The 18,621-nt window shown below is 36.9% G+C and overlaps 1 pseudogene; it reads left to right on the forward strand.

Moving 5' to 3' along the window:
* Window positions 1–13,188: 13,188 nt before the first annotated feature.
* LOC107718691 (sialoadhesin-like) overlaps window positions 13,189–18,621 on the forward strand; it is a 6,958-nt pseudogene continuing 1,525 nt past the window's right edge.

Here is an 18,621-nt window from a genome sequence, read left to right on the forward strand (position 1 = left end):
AGAAAAGTACAGAAATAGGGAGCAAAGCGCAGAGCAGTAAGCGAGAACGTCCAAACGGTGGTAGCGAAGCCGGAAGCTAGTAGTGTGTTGCTATGCATTACTACAGTTTTCTGAGTCTTTTTACTGTGTTGCCATGTAGGTGCTAAGATGTTCTGGGAGTTTTTAGTGTGTTGGTATACATTTTTCAGGTTGTTCTAAGTGATTTAGTGTGTTGCTGTGTAGTTACTAGGGTGTTCTAGGTGTGTTTTAGTGTGTAGCTATGCATTACTACACTTTTCTTTTCACTGTGTTGCCATGCAGTTGCCAAGATGTTCTGGGTGTTTTTAATGTGTTGCTATGCAGTTTATGCAGTTTTCAGGTTGTTCTAAGTGTTTTATTGTGTTGTGTTGCTGTGTAGTTACTATGGTTTTCTGAGGGTTTTTGTGTTGCCATGTGGTTTCTAGTATGTTCTAGGTGTTTTTTAGTGTGTTACTGTGAGTTGCTAAGATGTTCTGAGTGTTTGTTTGTGTGTGTTTTGCTGTGCAGTTTCTATGGTGTTCTGAGTATTTTTAGTGTGTTGCTGTGCGGTTGCTAGGGTATTGTGTTTTTTTTTTGTGTGTGTGTGTGTTGCTATAGAGTTTTCAGTTTGTTTTAAGTGTTTTAGTGTGTTGCTATATGTAGGGTGTTCTGAGTGTTTTAGTGTGTTGCTATGTAGGGTGTTCTGAGTGTTTTAGTGTGTTGCTATGCAGTTGCTATCGGGTTTTGAGTGTTTTTAATGCGTTGTTATGCCATTGCTATAGTGTTCTTGTAAAAATCCTAAATCAAATTATGCTTTGCATTAAAGGTCAAAAGACAACAGAATAGATTAATAAGAAGTACTAAGAGTTCATGTAGTTCTTCGTAAAGCGAATCTTGTGTTTTGAATTCTGACGTCTCCAACTAGACTCTTATCCAGTTTTTTGGTTTAACCAGAACCACAATGCTTTACATCAGCATTTAAATTCAGCAAGGTGTACCATGGTATCACCACAGTACTTTTATGTAAGGAGAAACACAAAGACAAAGCCTGAAAGTGCTGCCAAATAATCAAACACTCTTGAACAGCATCGATTAAGCAGCCACAAAATGACAGGTTAAAAATCCTGCGGTAATAAGGACAAACGATTGCTTGTGGAGGAAAGAGGATATCGATAGCACAGACTGAACAGGGCCAAGGTCACTCGCAAACCATTTCAGCACTTCTGCTCGGGAGAGACTTGAATGTGATATCGGCAAATATTGGCAAATTAGGGGCCGATGAGCACGAGAGAGACGGATAGATGGACTAAAGGTTGTCATTTAACAAGACGCTGCCATTTACTATTGATTCTTTGTCAAGTAGAAAGACAGCAGCCTGCTGAACATAACCTCACAGTCTCAACCTCAGACGACATGAACCCGCAGACATTCACTGACCACCTCTGGTGTTATTTCATTTATAATTTATCATTTCTTCTTATTTACTTGCCTGTTTTTTTTTTTATTTTTTTTTTATGTTGCTTTTTTATGGTTTTACAGACTTTTTTTTTTTTTTTTTAATGATGTCCTAAAATATGAAGCATTTTGAGCTTTGTTTTGCTATGCATATTTATTAAAACTTGTACTTGTCATTTGTTTTAACATTTTATTTTGTTGAATTGTATTTTATTTTTATTTTATTTCATTTATAATTTATCATTATAATTTTCTCTCTCATGTACTGAGAGAGAAATGTAACTCATGTTTCCTCCAATTTTTTTGCTTTTATTTTTGCTGATGTTGCTTTTTAGTTTTTTTTTTTTTTGCCATTATTTTGTTTAAAATAATTATATCCTGAAATATGCAGCAATTTTTTTAGCTATGTTTTGCTATACGTATTTACAAAAAGTATTTATTTATACTTATTCACACTTTAAAAAAAATGTTTTGTTTTTATTTTTGCTGATTTAGCTTTTTACTGTTTTAGTGTCCTTTTCATTTTGTTTGAAAAATATATCTTAAAGCATTTTTATTTTTTGTTTTGTTTTGTTTTATTATTTATTTATTAAATATTATTTTATTTATTATTATTATTATTATTATTATTATTATTATTATTTTATTTATTATTTATTTATAATCTGTCCACAAATGTCACATAAAAACGAAACAAACTCTGGTTGATAATTTCTCATGAGATCAGTCTCATGGTCTCTTCCTGTACGATTGGGCAGAATAAGCCGCAAATTGGACCAGATTCTGTCAATAATCAGACGTCTGGCTATGCGAGACCACCATCACCCCTGACTTTGAGTCTCGGATAAAAGAGAAGCCATGAGATGCTTCACTTCTTCAGAACAGATGGCCTTTACTCTCACATGAAATTCCAATAACGTCATTCTTAATGGTGAGGGAACTGCTACTGAGGTTAATTGGTCTAAAATCCTATTGAAGCAGATACAGAAATCGTGAAACATTTGCCTTGATCTGTCCTATATCTGATCCTAACTCTCCGAACTTTAACCTGACATTGCTAGTTTGTGTTTTTTCCTCTAATTTATATTCTGGCATATAAGACCGTATTCACTCTCTCTGGCCGTCTGTTGTGTAAAGTGCTTCATGGTCTCATGTGTATGTTATTGTAGAAGCACAAGGTCACCCTGACAGGCCTAATGGTGTCATTTATTCTCCTAATTGAAGTGGATATCAGACTTCTGATGGTCTTTCTGCTGGCACAATTAACTATAGTGTAATTATAAAGTGCTTTTTATCTGAAGACAGCAAGTATAAGATTAATATTTCAGTTCTCTGAGAGAGAAAATGTAGTTCTTTTTTTATAGCATTACAATTCAAATAAAGAGGTTTGGCTAATGCTTGAAGTAAACGCAATAATTTACTCAAAAATTAAAATTCTGTCATTTACTCATCCTTGTGTTGCTCCAAACTCATTTATGACTTCAGAAGGACCACTTTTATTACGCATTTATCTTGCTTTTTCATCTTATTTGGAGCTTGAGCGCTCACTATGTGCTTTTATTTCAATGTGAAGAACATTCTGCTAAAATTTCTCATTGTGTTTTTTATTGAAGAAAAACGTCATCCGGGTTTGGAATGGCATTGGAATGAATAAATGATGACAGAACGTTCATTCTCGGATGAATGAAGGCCTGTCAAGCCTGTCAGCTGGAGATTTTGTGGAATAATATTTTGTATTCACATCACAGACGGTGATAAAACCTTAAAACTAGCTTTGATCTGTGAGCCAGGATGATACTGCACAGATTCATGAAGGTTGGCCAAACTAAGAGATCATACATCAAAAACTTCATGGAAATATTACTCACACGCTCTCTTTCTCTTGTAACGCTTTACAAGAGAAAGAGAGCGTGTGAGTAATATTTCCATGAAGTTTTTGATCCATGTAGTTTTTGATCCATCTGTAGGTGGTGAGATGCACCAAGTGTCAAACATCATTATTACTTTTGCTCATATTAGAGTTTCAAACCAATAACTCTCAGTAGACCTGTTAAAGTTGATGAGTCTTGTTGGACCGTAAAACAGGTGGAAAATCCCATGCAAGACGGTGCAGGATCTCTTAGCAGAACACCCAAGCAAAGCTATAGGAACCGTCCATTCTAGCATGTGTTAGTGTTTTGGCATGTATATCACTGTGTGTATGTGAGAGTGGTAGATTTTTATTTGAGTGAGGGTTTATATGTGTATAGTGTTGGGGAAGCTGCTTTGAAACTGCTTGTGAAGCTAGAAGTTCCTCGTCGTTTAAAATCGTTACAGTCTAGATACCGTTTGGAAAAAGTTATTTACGGCACGTTAACTAAAAGTTGTCTCGTTTTTTTTTTTACTGTACAAATATCTAAACATTCTTAAATCAAAATACATTTACTTGTTTCCCAAAAAAATGAAGTGAGTTTTTGCTTAAAACGAGACAAAATGGGGTAAGAAAAATAAACTTAATTTAAAGGAAAAACAAGATTATTTTTATTACCCCACTGGCAGATATTTAGTGTTGTTTAAAGCAAGAACTCACTTAATTTTAATACTTTTTTCAGAAAACAAGACTTAATATCTTATAATTTTGCCTAATATGTAATCTTGATTTAAGAATGTTTAGATATTTGTACCGGAAAACAAGACAAAAATAGTCATGTATTTAAATGTATAACTATTCAATATTATAATAGAATTGAATCAGAACTAGATTTTTGTTGTTGTTGTTGTTGTAAACATGATTTTTGAATAATGAACAATTAGGGTGAAAGTATTGGTATTAAACATAACTTTACATAATACAGCTAACAAAAACAAAACACTAGTATAATGTATGACCCTAATATGTTACAGTAATTCATATAAGTCAAAAACGTAGTAATGTACAGCAGCATTAAATCATTCACTGCTAAAAAAGACTGCATAGGGAGTTTTTTGAATCAGTTCATTTGCATGAACAGTATGAACGAACTGATTCAATAGAATAAATTAGACTAGGATTGTTTAGCGTTTAATTGCACAACTGTGTGCGCCGTATATTTCTATATAATTCAGAACTAGCTCTTTACTTTTAGTTAGTGTGTTTAGTTTGGTTTCAAACCAATAACTCTCAGTAGACCTGTTAAAGTTGATGAAGGATTCCTCAAATCATCTGTCTTGTTGGACCGTAAAACAGGTGGAAAATCCCATGCAAGACAGTGCAGGATCTCTTAGCAGAACACCCAAGCAAAGCTATAGGAACCGTCCATTCTAGCATGTGTTAGTGTTTTGGCATGTATATCACTGTGTGTATGTGAGAGTGGTAGATTTTTATTTGAGTTAGGGTTTATATGTGTATAGTGTTGGGGAAGCTGCTTTGAAACTGCTTGTGAAGCTAGAAGTTCCTCGTCGTTTAAAATCGTTACAGTCTAGATACCGTTTGGAAAAAGTTATTTACGGCACGTTAACTAAAAGTTGTCTCGTTTTTTTTTTTACTGTACAAATATCTAAACATTCTTAAATCAAAATACATTTACTTGTTTCCCAAAAAAATGAAGTGAGTTTTTGCTTAAAACGAGACAAAATGGGGTAAGAAAAATAAACTTAATTTAAAGGAAAAACAAGATTATTTTTATTACCCCACTGGCAGATATTTAGTGTTGTTTAAAGCAAGAACTCACTTAATTTTAATACTTTTTTCAGAAAACAAGACTTAATATCTTATAATTTTGCCTAATATGTAATCTTGATTTAAGAATGTTTAGATATTTGTACCGGAAAACAAGACAAAAATAGTCATGTATTTAAATGTATAACTATTCAATATTATAATAGAATTGAATCAGAACTAGATTTTTGTTGTTGTTGTTGTTGTAAACATGATTTTTGAATAATGAACAATTAGGGTGAAAGTATTGGTATTAAACATAACTTTACATAATACAGCTAACAAAAACAAAACACTAGTATAATGTATGACCCTAATATGTTACAGTAATTCATATAAGTCAAAAACGTAGTAATGTACAGCAGCATTAAATCATTCACTGCTAAAAAAGACTGCATAGGGAGTTTTTTGAATCAGTTCATTTGCATGAACAGTATGAACGAACTGATTCAATAGAATAAATTAGACTAGGATTGTTTAGCGTTTAATTGCACAACTGTGTGCGCCGTATATTTCTATATAATTCAGAACTAGCTCTTTACTTTTAGTTAGTGTGTTTAGTTTGGTGTGAGTGAGTAAGAATGATCTTGTTTGTTTGACTTTGTCTATGACTCTTCAGAGGGCTTTGGTGTGGGTGTCTTTTCCTTTCTCCACCCGTTGCTTCAAACGCCACATTCATCCGTCAGACCGTTCGACCAGAAAGCTGATTTACGGTGTGTGTGTGTGTGAGTGCGTGTGTCTGTGTGTGTGTTTGTGAGAGCCGGGGCCGTGGGTTAAGAGGAGGTCTGGCAGCCAGTGCAGGACATTTATCATCTCTAACTGCGACAGTCAGATAAGAGAAAATAACTGAGTCTCCACACGCACGCACACACACACACGTCTGGTTCACTATACTTGTAGGGACTCTCCATAGGCGTAATGGTTTGTATACTGTACAAACTGTATTTTCTATCACCCTACACCAACCCTACACCTAACCCTACCCCTCACAGAAAACTTTCTGCATTTTTACATTCTCAAAAAAACTCATTCTGTATGATTTATAAGCTTGTTTCCCCATGGGGACCTCAAATTAATTTAGGTCAACAGCCAGAAAAAAATACATTTTCACCATGTTTTTAGGAGTACAATGTATAAAGTGGTATAAACAATGTTGAGTGGTTTGTTCATACATCATTCGACCTGATTTATTATTGCACTTTATCGTTTTGTGTCTATAGATTTTAATTACAAAACATATCTTTAAAAGTGTTTTTTCTCCACTTCAGCAGCACTTGCACACAGCAAACTTATCAGTTTTATTCCTCTCTGTATTCTGAATGTTTTTACTGAGGGATTGGTTTATTTATCATTTGCCTGATTTTATACATTGTACTCCTAAAAACATGGAGAAAATTTATTTTTTTCTGGCTGTTGACAGCATTTTCAAATTTCTGAAATTATAAAAAGAGATTTCAAAAATCCCTTCTGTAAAAACCTTTGACTCTGTCAACAAAATCAAACAAGAATTTTTAACTTGTATTAATCCAATGTTCAGATGTATTTTCTGGAATTTTGTGCAAATTTGTTCGTATTTAATGAGATAATGCTTCAATTTCATATGTAAACATTTCAACAAATGTGTAATACAATTTTAAAAAAAATTTTTTTTTCTAATTCTTTATGTAATCAATCAGCCGGAGTAAGTATGGTGATATCTGTTATTTGTTTTTTTGGTTTGTTTTTTACCCTATTCACCTTGGGTGTCATATTTTTGCTAATTCGACTAAGCTTTGAGCTTAGAATTTTACCATTTTTAAATAAATTCCACAGCATTCTGTAGATTTTCCTTCCAAAATCAGTGTGAAAACATGTCAAAGGCTGCAGTTTTGTGTCCTTGTAAGTGACTTGTCTGGCAGTGATTTATACCGCAGTCTGGATTGTGTTTGTCATAAATGTGAGCATTTTATTAAATGTGACTTTTATTCTGAAAATGCAGAGCAGATGAGAAGGTGTCTGGCGTGTACCTGAGAGACGGAGGGTTCAGGATCAGGTCAGCAGAGCTGCAGGCAGACGCAGAGTGATGGATGTCCGTTAGAATGAGTTTCTCTCCTTGACTGCGCCCATCCCAGAGCCTGATGGATGATGGGAAGGTTCTTCAACCTGTTCCCCCTCGCCCGTCTAGGACTTTAATATCCCCACGCGAGCACAGCCATTGATAAAAGTCATATTTTAGCATTGGCTGGGGTGTCGTTCCTGTGAAAAATGGCTGTTGTGTTGGCCAGGAAGGGTTGGGTGTGCAGAGACGTGGGTTTTTCTTTAAGCCTAGTGTTCTTTATGAACATGCATGTGTTTTGAATGTGTTCAGAGTGGCGTCCAGGCGTTTGTCCATCAGAGAGATGTTGAACTGCAATGCAGGTGTGAAGCAGAGATGGTATAACGCATAAAAATGAACTATGAGAAATTGCAACACTTAGAATGGTGGCCATGAGAAATAGAGTATTGCTTTTCAATTATTTCTATTTTTGTTTATTTATTTTGGTTTTGGGTCGTCCTGGGTTAAATGCAAGATACATTTTTAGAATTTTATGAATTCATGCTATTGATTGTCACTTATATAAACTCTTTTCTTAGATGATATAAGCTAACAATTAATTTGTTTGTTTATTTTTATATATATATATATATATGTGTATATATATACTGTATATATACTGTATATGTGAACTGGGGATTTGATTTTGAATTAGCTTTTATTTTTAGTAATTTTTTTTGCTTTTTTATTTTTTAGTAATATTTTACAAATAATCATCTTAATTTTAGTTTAATATTAGTCTTTTCATGTGCTTTTGCTGATTATTATTATTATTTTAAATATTACAATTTAGGGTTAAATTGTTTTTATTTCAGTTACAAATTTTTTTTTTTTTTCAATTTTAGTTTTATTTCACTTTTATTTTAATCTCTCCAAACATTTTCTTTTTCAGCACAGAGAGCATCTTTATTCATCTTTTCTGTCATATGCGCTTAATCATACACTGAATGTTATGACAATCAAAGTTATGAATGGTTATACAAGTGCCGCTCTCTCTTATTGATATTGTTATGTTTGGTCCTGGGACAGTAAAGTTACAGTTGTTACTAATGCAGGGCATTTTTTCCACTCAGCGCCATGATGAATTTGAAGCTTGTCATCGGGGCTAAGCAATCCCAGTATAAAACTGCAATTCAATAAAGATTTGTTAGACACTCAGGACAGTTTAAATACGGGGTTAATGGTTATGTTTTGCTCTGAGAGCTTTAAATTGGCTTGCATTTGCTCATCTCTTCAGGGAATCGTTAGGAATATTTATCTCTTTTCTCTCCTAATGGTTCATTACTTCCCAGTCACTTCATTTTCTGGTGTTTTTAGCATTCAGATCCTTCATTTCCAGTCATTTTTCTGTATTAGCGTGTAGTTTTACTTCTAGTTCCTAGATATGGCTTGGGTCTTTATATGTTCTTAACCCCAATTGTTTTGTCTGATGGATGAAAAATTGCAAGGCAGATCATTTAGAAAAGTAATAGCACACCTTTCTCCAACATGTTGCACAATTTGGGGTATCATGCATTTAATGCTTGTGGATTTGAACTCCGCATGATCAATAGTAATAGAGATGCTTGCCTTTTCTAACGCTAAAAATAACAAGCGGTTTTCTGCATCATTCTGAATCATTAAATTCCCTCTGCAGAAATGATTTCTATGTGGCCTTTTCTCTCTTTAGCTTGTTAAATTGACTCGTTCACTCTCCCAGAGGAGACGTCGAGGGCAAGTCTATTCTTCTTCCGAACTGTTGTTGTCTACGGAGTTGCTTTATTGATGCTCTTCTGAAATGTGCAACACGCAGCCATTGTTTACACAAACCTGAATTTATCGTCACGATTTAGAGCCACAAAGTCATTTTCATTCTGTTCTTTACAAGAAACATCACCTTTATGGGTTTAATAGATTGAGGGCTTGTTTATTGCAACGTTTGTCTATAATTAGAGGTGTTTGACTCATTATTACGTTTACTGATGTATAAAAATTAAGCATGCATTTTTTTTTTTTCCTGTGGAATGACGTGCATTGAGGAATCATTCACAACAAGCCTGTTTTGCAGTGTGTTTTTATTTTGGCATCATATTAACTGGATGAGTATTCCTGCATGAGCCAGAGCAGGTTTGTGTAGCTGAAGCACAAGTGAAAGTAGAGTTTCAGAATCTGTGTACACTGAACTCAGCAGAAAATAAATGCACTGTAAATCTATTTATCAATATAATGTTTCAAAATAGGCTTTTATAAAGCAACAACAAAAAGGAAACTTCTAATGTTTTTAGTATTATTTATATATATATATATATATATATATATATGTATGTAATTTATTAATTTTAAATTGGTTTTTATTTTTATATTTTCAGTGTTAATTTTATTGAATATTTTCAAATTTTATTTTAATTCTTAGTCATTTTATGTGCTTTTGTCTTTTTTATTGTTTTAGGCTTTTTTATATCTTTGTAGCTTTGTTTCTATTTTATAAAAAAATTTTACACTTATAGTATTTGTTCATGTTCTGTGGCTTTTATTTTTATACTTTCAGTTTTCTTTTTCTTATTTTATTTTAAATTTTTTTTATTTTAATTTTAGGTTTTCATTGCTTTCAGTTTTCTTTTTCTTATTTTATTTTTAAAAAATTTATTTTAATTTTAGGTTTTCATTGTAGTTTTGTTATGTGCTTTTGTTATTTGTAAAATATTTAAAATATTTTATTTCTAAAAATATTTAAATATTATTTATTTATTTCTGTTTTAGTTTCCAGTCAGTAATGTTTTGTGCTTGAACTTAAACGTATTTCAGTTAATTGCCAAGACAACATTTCTAGTTTTTAGTTTAATATTTATATTTCAATTTTATTTCAATTTTTTATTTCAACATTTATTTCATAGTTTTAGTTAATAGTAATCCTGTAAGCTACTCACATATTGTTTCAAAAAAGACATCTGTTGGGCTTGTATGAATCTGAATCTGACTGAATCTGGATCATTTTAACAATCTGTAACTGTTTTTTGAGGTTCGGTTTTCTTGAAATTGGCATTTGGACGTAAATATGACATCCTTCCTCGCATAGTAACATGCATTAAGAAAAAACTGTGTTACTTTTGATGTTGTGTTGACTTGAATTGGCTTGTTTATGGTAATGTCTGTCTGTAATGATGATGATGACGACCCCATAAGGGCCAGAGAAGAGACTCGTAAACCAAACGTCTCTTTAGAAACATAGAAATAATTGCGTTGATCCCTGTTTGACACAACAGACGTGTCTTTTACTGCTCACTTTTGAGATCACTACACAATCAAGTGCACTTCCCGGGCTGCTTCATCTACAGGAAGTGATGTGTAATGATGTTGACAGAGGCCGAGTCCCGCAGCAGTTTGTGGGACGGGATCCGAATCGCCCGCTCTAATGAGGCTTTGTGTTTTTAAGATAGCGGAGTACCAGCGGGGGTCGTGTCAGTCCCTGTCCTGTCAATGCTGTCAGAGAGCCTTAACTCCCGTCACATGACCGCAGTCACGCTCGCTCACTTAACACAGACGCCAGTCTCCTGTCGGGTCGATCTCTGCCACCCAGGGGTGATTGGGAGAGAGCGCGTGCATCGTTTGGTTTCCGTGCCGTAGCCTAGCGACTGAACGATGCTTTGTGTGCTCCTGGCTGAAATATCCCCAAAACAAATCAATGCTTCTGATAAGGGGAACCGCGAGTCTGTCAACATCTAGATGATGCACTGCAAAACACATCAGATTCTTGATCACTAATTACTTAAAAAGTGAAATCAAGTCTTGTTTTCAGGGAAAATATCTTGAATTAAATTTCTCTGATTTTTATATTTATAAGTTATTATATTTTGATGAAAGATTACGAAGACATTTTTTCTTTGAAAGAGTAAGCGCTGATAAATTGTTCACAATAAGACCAGGAACGTTTAACTAACACGTGTAATTTTTATTGCAGAGATGCACTATATCATTATATTATTTGGTTTTCAGGTGTCCTTTCAGAGTATCCAAGTGTCCTTTTGGAAAGACACCTACATTTACCTTGATAAAAGCATGCAGAAAATACAGTTTAATGGGAATCATCAAACTTAAATCAAGAACCTGTCAAAACATTTACCTTTATTTAAAATATGTTCTGGCCTCTCAAATCATAGTCTTTTTTTCTTACAAATATTTTGTACAGAAAAATGCTAGTCACTTTTCAGCCTATTTGGACTTCTCTTAAACTGTTCCTGTACTACTATGAGTAATTCTGACTTTCTTTCTTAAACTTCCATGCATGATATAAAGACCAATATCAAGTCTCTCTCCAAACAACGCATGTCATAAATGTTTCCATGATACATGAAAGCATTTGTGTTTCAGAGAGCCAAAATCCTACTCACTGAGTATATTTCTACCATTACAGTGTGGGACATTCACACTCCGATTACATGATTTAAAATGCTGACAATAATGTTATTGAACCATCTATGACCATTGTATTTACATTTTCTCTTGAAATATTACATTAAGGGTTACAATTATGATGCTGATTACACCAACATGGACAAACTCAGCTTCACCCCAATCTGAAAAGTCCTAATTCGGAAATAATGTACAAGAACATTTTATTAGCAAACCAGTATGTCAGTTGAATGGGCAACAACACTGCAAACAGTAAATTTACATTTATGCATTTGGCAGATTCTTTTATTCAAAGCAACTTGGTGTATTCAAGGTTTTATATATATATATATATATATAATATAATGTTGTGTGCTATCTGTCACGCCCACTGAAGGCTCGTCAGTAGATCACGCGTGCGCTGATAGCGCTGAAGTGAACTAACCCTGAAACATAACCTGCTCCGGAGCAGGTTATCTTCAGAGTCACTTTCTCTCCCAGGGGACTGGGTTTATTCTCTCCTATGCTCAGAGTTGAGGTATCCCTCTGCCAGAAGTACTGCTATTATGTCCAGAATTTCCTGATCATATATTTATCTTATATTACTCATACATTTTGCTCATATACAACAAATAGGTAATCCATATCCTATTGGTTAAAAGGGGTACACCACCCTTATTGTATTCCTATATATACGCCCCTGTGTAACAGCATACCCTGGATATCCATAAACAATAAGAGAGCATCAGAACAGGAAACTGAACTTTCTTGCTCTGATGCTGAACTTTGCGACAAAACATAAAAATATATAATATTTTTCCTTTTTGACACGTCGTTTTATTCAGTTCTTCTTGTTTGCACAAAAGCCTGTACTGAGAAGGTAAGAATAAGAAATGTTACTGTGCATTGGAAAAACACTTAAGACTTTTTTTGTTTACTTAGTGTTGTTTCTGGTGGTCGGGCTCAAAAAATAAATAAACAAATAAATTAATAGGCCTAAGTAAAAAATAGAAATGACTATTAAAAAATTTCAATTTAGATGTTTGTTAGAAAATAGTATACTCTCTTCCAGATGTTTCTGGGTGTGTGTGAATGATCTCATCCCATCTCTTACACCTGCCCTCCCTTTCTCTCCCAGGGGACTGGGTTTATTCTGTCCTATGCTCAGAGTTGAGGTATCCCTCTGCCAGAAGTACTGCTTATATGTCCAGAATTTCCTGATCATTTATTTATCTTATATTACTCATACTTTTGGCTCATATACAACAAATAGGTAATCCATATCCTATTGGTTAAAAGGGGTACACCACCCTTATTGTATTCCTATATATACGCCCCTGTGTAACAAAATAAAGATTTGAAGCGAAGGAATACTCAGATTTGGTGTCTGCTGTGCCTTTTATTCCCACGGCCGTGAACACTTTTGGGGACTGAGAAAACTTGGCAACGAGAAAGAACGGGAGCATTTTAATTCTTAACAATGGTTAACTTGTGAAAATCACTATTGCTTAACCACCGTTAAGCAATGCTGAAGAGAACACTGGAAATTCAATAATTTCGATAAGTATAACGAATACAGTTCATTTTGATTTTTGTGTTTGTATTGACTTACAGTACCATGAAAGGACTGTTGTTACTGCATTTACTTTTCCAAGGTACAGTGTATCTGTCACAATATATGTTTACATACTTAATAATACAATAGTTAATATTTCCAAAATGCAGTGTCATCAGAACAAACCAAAGACTATAGAATACCTTAAAGGGACTTTGAACAAACTGAATTTGTGTGGCTTTCACTGCTTACTGGATTAGTGCATGCCAATAGAGCGACGTGCCTAACCCAAATACACGTAGAATCATTTAGATTTAAATTCATTGCATGCGTGTGCTGATGGTTGCCAGATTGCACACATTCTAAATAATATGTTCTCAAATATTGTCCCACAGGTGTGCTGTTGTATGATGCTTTGGCATGGGAAGTGAGAATGCCAAAAGTCATTCGCGGCCTCAAAGGTTCCTGCTTGGTTATACCATGTTCTTACTACTACAGATCAAACCCACCCAAAAACCCACGTAGAGTTGTGTGGTATCAGTGGGTTTCTTTGTGCTATCCTTTAGTTTACGATCCATTGTATCCAAAAGATGTTATTGCGAAGTTCAGAGGAAAAACTGATTTATTTGGAAGCTCAAGCTGGGATTGCAGTCTGCTGATCAAAAATCTGGAGCAGGTCCATCATGGAGAGTTATTATACGCATGGATTGACCCTGAAAATGTTGGCCGGCGCACCTACAAGTTTTATGATGTCACCTCCACAATTCTTGTTAATGGTATGTAAATGTTCTTTTGTTCAGACGTAATTTCATTGACTCCTGATCTACTTATGGGAGTGTGTTGACTAAAGGCCCATTCACACCAAGGGTGATAACTGTAACGGTAAAGATTTAAAAATCAGAGTTTTAAAAGAAAGTTTTAAAAATCAGTCTAAATCCACACCTCAGCTATAATGATAGCAACATGAAAAAGTGATATCGTTGGGATCACTTTTCGGACCAATTTTTTTCTAGCTGATAAACGATAAAAACTTTGACAGCCAATCAGAATCCATCCATTAAAGCACTTGAGAGGCAGATGGCAAAACTGCAGCGTGTTTATAATAAACGGAACGTTATCGTGCATTGGTGTGGATGCTAATATACCTTTATGGTTATGATTCTTGATGTGAACGGGCTTTAACTGTGATGTTTCTCTCTGTTTTAGCAAGTCCACAGCAGCCCAGCATCAAGATCTATGGATCTATGTAGTGTGTTCGACTTTACACACGTGTCCATACAGCAAACCAAACATCACTCTCAACAACATTGAAGGATCTGATAAAACGGAAAATGAGCTTATTGAAGACGGACTGTGGAAAATCACTCTGACACGCACATCTGTCACAAATGCAGAAAACGCCACTATTGAGTGTTCAGTAACATATTATGGCGGCATAAGAGTTACAGCTATGGAGAGCATAAATGAACGATGTAAGTTTTCTGTGCAGTTATGAAATGCTTGCTACTGTTGTAGGTGTTATATTTATTTTGGATTATCATTTATGATACTTTCAGTTTTGCACTAATAATAATGACTAATCCTTTTAGCCCCTGGCCATGATGAAGCAGATGTGCCCATTCCAATTAAGACCGATTGGCTTTACATCCTTGTGCCCTCACTTGTGTGCATGCTTGCTTGCATACTTGCTGGTGTCATATACAAGAGTCGACACAGGTGTGTGTGTGTGTGTGTGTGTGTGTCTTTTATTCCCACGGCCGTGAACACTTTTGGGGACTGAGAAAACTTGGCAACGCGAAAGGGAGCATTTTAATTCTTAACAATGGTTAACTTGTGAAAATCACTATTACTTAACCACCGTTAAGCAATGCTGAAGAGAACACTGGAAATTCAATAATTTCGATAAGTATAACGAATACAGTTCATTTTGATTTTTGTGTTTGTATTGACTTACAGTACCATGAAAGGACTGTTGTTACTGCATTTACTTTTCCAAGGTACAGTGTATCTGTCACAATATATGTTTACATACTTAATAATACAATAGTTAATATTTCCAAAATGCAGTGTCAGTGTGTGTGTGTGTGTGTGTTCAGGCTAATACTTATTCATCATATATGCAGGAAAGTCTGGAATCTTTGTATTTCTCTTTAATGAGCATTTTAGTTGATTTTAGACAGACCCCTGGTGATATGCAAGGATCTGAACAGAAGGTATTTATGACATGTTCACTTCTTTTCATTACGTAACTGACAATACTGTACCTCAAATGAAAGTAATTAAACATTTGAAAAATAGTTCTCAACAATAGTTATCTCCTCTGCCATATTTACAGTTTACGGCACGCCCAACACAGAAACTTGTGTGTCGTAAATATGACTTGAGAGGCTGTTCTGGTCCAATTTCAGACTAAGAAACTCAAGTCAAGTCACGTCACTTTTCTTTATATAGCGCTTTATACCATACAGATTGTTTCAAAGCAGCTTTACAATAACAGACAAGAAAATAGTGATTCAATTATGCAAACAGAATTCAATTCTGCTGTAAAGCAGCTCTAAAAAGACAATAGTAAACACAAACAGTCAATATTCAGTTCAAATCAGTTCATTGTGGAAACGTCTCGGTTACATATGTAACCCTCATTCCCTGAAGGAGGGAACGGAGACGTCACGTTAGTGAGACCAATCTACTTCGAGTGTAAACTAAACAAGACAATGCACATTGGCATGCGATGATTGCATCCAGCTGCCGCTGATCGCAGCGCGAGTATAATTAGGCAGCAGGTGCAACGCATACTCAGGGTTTTGTTGAGGAGCGGAGCCGGTGACCCGGACGCTCAGCGGTGGTCTCCATTCCCGCCTTCAGGGAACGAGGGTTACATACGTAACCGAGACGTTCCCTTTCAGTCGGTCACTCTCGACCTCACGTTGGTGACCGACGAATTGGGATCCCTACCAAAGCACCACGGATGCTGCCCCCATTTTGGTGTAGGCCGGGGCTCGCAACAAGAATACCAGTCACTATTGCTGTAGCATTACCCACTTAGTAAGATTGGATAACACTGGGAAAACGTACCCGTTCCACTTGGAACAGGAATGTTGCGGAAGCCCCATCCTTCCCGAAGGAGGTTTCGGAAGCACTTACACATATGGAAGACCGTTTAGAGGCATATGGAAGATTTAGAGGTGATTGCAACTCTCAGGAATACCCCCCAGTTTGGAATTTTGTTGGCCTACTATGTTTGTAAGTTTACCACTTGTGAAAACAACTAAAACGTGACGAGGATCCTAAAACAGGCCCATTCTGAATCATTCACACATTAGTGACTCTGTTGTGTCGGTTCTTTTTAGTGAATCAGCCAAATGGTTATGCAAAGTCTGCAGTCTGAATTGATTCGCGATTCGGTTAGATTTGTTCGAATTGCTTTCTCACTGAATCACTTGCTTTCTCAGTCAGTAAAACATTATAAGGATACTTCAGAACACAGAAGATAAAGAGGATATTTACCTTTTGAGAGGTAACTTTGAGAAGCTTCAGCTAGTGCTGCGTAATGTGAATGTGCCGTTCTCTGACAATGTTTTTGTGTCGCCTTGTTTAAAGTGTTAGTTCACCAAAAAATGCAAATTAGCCCATGAATTACTCACCCTCAAGGCATCCTAGGTGTATATGACTTTCTTCTTTCAGATGAATCCAGTCGGAGTTATATAAAAAATTGTCTTTGATCTTTCAAGCTGTTTAATGGCAGTCAGCGGGTGTTGCAGTTCATCAGTCCAAAAGAAGTGAAATAAAGCGCATCCATCCATAATAAAAAAAGTGTCTCACATGGCTCCGGGGGGTGAACAAAGGCCTCCTGTAGCGAATCGATGCGTTTTTGTAAGAAAAATATCCATATTCAAAACGTAATAATCACTTTAATTAACCGAGAAGTTCCCTTTCAGTCGGTCACTACGATTCACGTAGTGACCGACGAATTGGGATCCCTACCAAAGCGCCATGGATGCTGCCCCTTCCAGTGTCCTGTGCGAGCCACCTGCGCCCCTTTGTGGTGTAGGCCGGGGCTCGCAACAAGAATACCAGTCACTATTGCTGTAGCATTACCCACTTAGTAAGATTGGATAACACTGGGAAAACGTACCCGTTCCACTTGGAACAGGAATGTTGCGGAAGCCCCATCCTTCCCGCAGGAGGTTTCGGAAGCACTTACACATATGGAAGACCGTTTAGAGGCATATGGAAGATTTAGAGGTGATTGCAACTCTCTTTGGGAAATGGCAGAAAGTCTGCCGGGGAAACACGGGCTCTGAGGCTATACCGTGGACTTTACACATATGGGATCCGCTTGGGTCTCTACATATGGAACCCAGCCCTCTACCGGATCTTACGGATTCATCGAGTGAGGGCCTGGCACCGGACATTCCGCCACATCTGGCTGCCGAGGGGATGGAGGAGCTCGACAGGGTCTACAGTACGGACCCTGTCGGTTTTAGCAAGCTGACACTAAACCAGGGCCTCTCAGTGCCTCTACCCATTTGAGGTGAGAACACAGGAGGATACCGGCTCCACCCGAAGGCTATAGAATCTAGCGAAAGTTTTGGGGGTCGCCCAGCCCGCAGCTCTACAAATATCTGTCCATGAGGCGCCATGGGCCAGCGCCCAGGAGGAAGCAACACTTCTAGTAGAGTGGGCTCACTACCTGAGCGGGCAGGGTACACCCTGTGCCTGATAAGCCAGGATGATGGCATCCACTATCCAGTGGGCCGGGCCATCCTCTGCTTAGAGATGGCATTCCCCTTCTGCCGGCCTCCGAAACAGACAAAGAGCTGATCTGAGGTCCTGAAGCTTTGTGTCCAGTCTACATACCATCTAAAGGCTCGGACGGGACAAAGCAAAGCTATGGTTGGGTCTGCCTCCTCCGGGAGCAGCGCTTGCAGTTTCACCACCTGATCCCTGAAGGGAGTAGTGGGAACTTTGGGCACATAGCCGGGCCGGGGCCTCAGGATTACCTGGGAGTCAGCCGGCCCAAACTCTAGGCACGATTCGTTGACCGAAAATGCGTGCTGGTCCCCTACCCTCTTGAAGGAGGCCAGTGCAAGTAGGAGCAGACTCTTCATTGATAAAAACTTCAGCTCAACTGACTTCAAAGGCTCAAATGGGCCCTGCTGTAGTGCGTTGAGCACTAGAGACAGGTCCCAAGAGGGTATAGAGGGGGACCGGGGAGGATTTAACCTTCTCGATCCCCCAAAGAAACCTGACGATCAAGTCATGCTTCCCTAGAGACTTCCCTTTCACTGGGTCGTGGTTAGCAGCAATTGCGGCAACATAGACTTTAAGGGTGGAGGGAGACAGCCTTCGCTCCAACCCTTGCTGCAAAAAGGAAAGCACGACCCTGATCGGGCATCTCCGGGGGTCTTCTCGGTGAGAAGAACACCACTCGACGAACAGGTTCCACTTCAAGGCGTAAGCGTGTCTCGTAGACGGTGCTCTTGCCGAAGTGAT

The sequence above is a fragment of the Sinocyclocheilus rhinocerous genome, unplaced genomic scaffold, assembly GCF_001515625.1.
Source record: "Sinocyclocheilus rhinocerous isolate Xijiao unplaced genomic scaffold, SAMN03320098_v1.1 scaffold2921, whole genome shotgun sequence".
NCBI lineage: Eukaryota > Metazoa > Chordata > Actinopteri > Cypriniformes > Cyprinidae > Sinocyclocheilus > Sinocyclocheilus rhinocerous.